The sequence below is a fragment of the Nicotiana sylvestris genome, chromosome 4 (assembly GCF_000393655.2).
Source record: "Nicotiana sylvestris chromosome 4, ASM39365v2, whole genome shotgun sequence".
NCBI classification, from domain to species: domain Eukaryota; kingdom Viridiplantae; phylum Streptophyta; class Magnoliopsida; order Solanales; family Solanaceae; genus Nicotiana; species Nicotiana sylvestris.
In genome coordinates this window covers 7,931,632-7,935,658 of record NC_091060.1, presented here as the reverse complement: position 1 = coordinate 7,935,658, position 4,027 = coordinate 7,931,632, and positions in this window count along the sequence as shown.

The window sequence follows — 4,027 nt, the reverse complement described above, 5'->3', positions numbered from 1 at the left end:
ACAAGCTTTGTTTTCATTTTTTTTATATATTTTTTTAAAAAAGAAAATTCCGGTGAGGTATTGACATTACTTGGACATTGGTTTTTTCCCAAAAGAAAAAGTAATTATCTCCCTACCCTGCTATTCTTTTTTTTTTTTGATAATTTTTCGGAAACCGGTCAACATGAAGATCTGAAGCAAATAGATGCGCAGAACAAACGGGATGCAGCAGGATGGTCTTTTCATTCCAGGTTGCCTGTCCTAGACGGACCCAACCCCTGTGTTGAGTCCCCTATGTCAAATGCAACATGATGCAGATAAGCGTTCCTACTAGGGATCTGGCACGAGGTTTCGTTATACAAGGTTTATAACCTGGGTAGATGTTCTAGACTGTGTACCCGAGCGGACAACTCGAGTCGAGGAGGAGAAACTTACCGGGAACCAAAAGGCCGTCCGGCTTCGTAACTTATCCATCCTCTTTCTTATTTCAGGTATCGACACTAACAGAATAGGGAGCCTCGACCAGCGAGCTTCTCCCCGAAGGTGAAGAGAGAAGGGTTCGGCACAGTTTATATACAGTTCAGATAATATCAAATCAGTAAAAAACAAATATTGCAGCACGTTATGTCAAAACATGTAATAAATATCAGATAATAAAGCCAAATATAACAATTATTCTAAGCTCGAATTCTTGAACCCTGAACCGGAGGTTCTGGGTATTAAATCCCCAGCAGAGTCGCCAGAGCTGTCACACCTCCTTTTTGCGCGCCCAGCCCCGAAGGGTAAAATGCGCGAGGGAGTTTTTCCAATTTAAGTGGCAATATTCGAAATGGGATTATTTATTCAATTCAGAGTCGCCACTTGGGAAAGGTTTGGTTTTTGGTGTCCCAAGTCACCGGTTTATCTTGAATCCCAAATCGAGGAAATTTTTGACTTTTCCAAATGAAGTCTGCGAACCAGAAATTCTAAGTAAGGAATTTTGTTGACCCGAGGGAAGGTGTTAGGCACCCTCGAATCCCGTGGTTCTAGCACGGTCGCTTAAATTGTTATAATGGCTAAATATCTGATTTAAATACATGTTATGACTTACGTGCTTTTATTAAGTTTAAACCGCTTTTATTATTATCATTTATTTTTATAGAATTGCAACGTCGTGAAAATGCATCTCGAACCACGTCACAATCAATGCACCCGTAGTTGTTAACACATTTCGACTCCGTTGAGATTTGAATTTGGGTCACATAAATGTGCACCCGAATTTAAGAATGTAATTTAATTAAGTCGCGCCTAAAGAGTCTAACGCGTTATTATCTTTGGGGGAAGGCAGTGAAATTCACTAAACAGTCCATCTCGAATTCTAAGTATTTATCATGGTTAATTATCGAGGGCCCCGCAATTTGCATTTTTTATTTGGCGAGGCTCGTCTCGTTATTTTTAAAAAGGATAATCTTAGCATGACTACATTTTTTCTTTTGTTTTCTAAAAATAAATGAGAAAAGATCATAAATCGTTACAAGCTTAAAAGATGTGTACCATATTAAATGCTAGATCGAGGAGCGCATTCATTGAAAGGAACATTACTAGAAATTATGAACCAAATCGAAGACTATGAAACAATATATCAAACATGATTAATCATCCTATAGCTAAATTAACTCCCCATGATTATGTGAACAAACGAATACTCGTCCGCGACTATTAGTGCTGGGATTATCCTTAATTATTAATGCTCATTTGGGAATTTATTTGATCTAAACGCCAAAACCTCTTACTCTAAATCATGCCTATTAAATTGATTTTCCTCAAAATTGTCGCATTATTTCGAAGCAATGAATCTATATCGAAACCCATATCGAACCTATATCGAAACAAGGAATCTAACAAGAGAGTTGGCGTACATGGCCACCCTGTTAACGTAACACCACATGAGAATTAGCTTGGGGTACATTTATCTTGAAATCAAATGGGACCAAATATAACAGATTTGACAGTTCAGAGGTCTAGACAAAAATACATACAGATGCTTGCCATGATTCTATGTTATACTGTCATAACTAAATCGAAACCTAATGGTTATACACATTGAAAATACGTCTGATCTAACAAACAATACTATCTAATATGTCAATCAATCAGGATGTGTGTTAATTCATACAGAGCAATTGCAGTTGGAACTAACTTAAACAAATACAGGCCAACTACCATTCAACCTATTTTGAACACAAGTATTGTGAAGTAAACAAACATTCATTTCTTTATTTCTGCTTCAAACTTCAAACTTTCAACAAACATGGTTTCGAAAGTATGTACCTGGAAGTGCTTACAGAAGAAGAAGAGAAGTCAGTAGAGTAACAATGGCAATAGAAACAACAGCAGTAACAACTGGTAACAGCGGAACATGCTTGAATGCAAGAATGCAATATAGCCGATAGAAAAGGTAGCCAAATGACAGCAGCACACAATGGAGTAGAATCAGAACTCCAGGCAGACCAAAACCAATAATAAACCAATGAAAACACTCAACTAATAAACTCAATTGGAACTTCAAAGAATCAGAATTGATTGAAAAGGCTGAAAACAAATGAAGCCCAAACAACAATAGGAAGAAACAGTTTCTTATTTTTCGGTGTGTTTTTCTCTCTTGTGTATGTGTCTGTATATGTGCTCTCTCAAAAATCAGTCTCTATCCCCTCCATTAATGGGAGTTCTTCCCCCTTTTTATATCCTAACATCAGCTTTCAACAGTCTGTTTAAACAACTCAGAACCTATTCCTTTTCAGCTGTTTTTTTCACTCAAACATTTAAAATTAGGAACCCCCCATGATATTCCCTGACAGTTCCCCTTATCCTTTTATTAAACTAAAAGTAAACATGGGCAGCAGGAATATAACCTGACAGCATATGCTGTCAAACTATTTTAAACTTTAAAAAGGGCCTTAATGCACATGTTGTGCACAAATGCACATGCCCCCCATTTCAGACTGCAACTAAACAAAACAAATCCTCAAATTTTTGATTCAAATACATCAATTATAAGTAGCTAAACTCAATTCCTAATTGATTCAGACAATGCTTAACAGAAACAGATCAAATTGTTTTTATTCAAACAGCTGAAACTATTCGACGATACGTATCGAATCGACTATACTAATTATAACATGTACAATCGAAAACCATGATCAGACATCTAACAGTATCAAACACATCATTCGAATTGTACTGACTAAGCAAAAAATTGTACTGGGGAATCAATTAATCAGTCAAATTTAAAGTTCAATTGATTGCACAACACATACACATATACACATTATCAGTGAATAGAGGAAAGACTCGATCAAACACAGAGGTTCAGGCAAGGCGGACAGGACACAGTCGACCAACAATTCAGAAATAAAATCAACTAACATTTTGGGGCAATAAACAAACATTCAATTACAACAAGACTCATGAACTGATAGAAAAGAACACAAAAATACCTGAAATCTTGAAAATCAGCAAACCCTAGCTCGGATTCGAATTGATCTTTCTTAGGGTTGAACGGACTTTAATCGAAGTGTTCTCAAATGAGAAACACTTCGATTAAGGTCCATTAGACCCTAATCACTTGGCTCAAACAGACACAGATCAGTCACGAGGAACCCTAGGGCTCCTAAAAGCAGATCTGGGATTTATGTTTCCCTGGTTAGATTCGGACCAAACCAAGCATGGTTTGGTCACGAGGGAGGTCCGGGGACTGTCTGGTGTGAAACTGGGGTCAATCGGTGTAAGTCAGGTTCCGACTCGAATCTTCAAATGAAGATTCGAGAAGGTGGGAGGGGATTCGAGCTAAGTGGTTGGCGGATTTGGCTTCAGGATGGTGAGGTGCATCTATGGTGTTAAGGTGGGGGTCACCGGCGTCCATGCCGTCGGGATTAATGGTGAGGGTAAAGGGGGCGGCTAGGGTTCCTGAGGTTTTGGGTCTGGGGAAGGGATGACTAAGGCAGGGGGGTTTGGATAGGGGGGCAGGGTGTGATATGAGGCTTTTTATACGGGGTGGAAGATTGTGTCT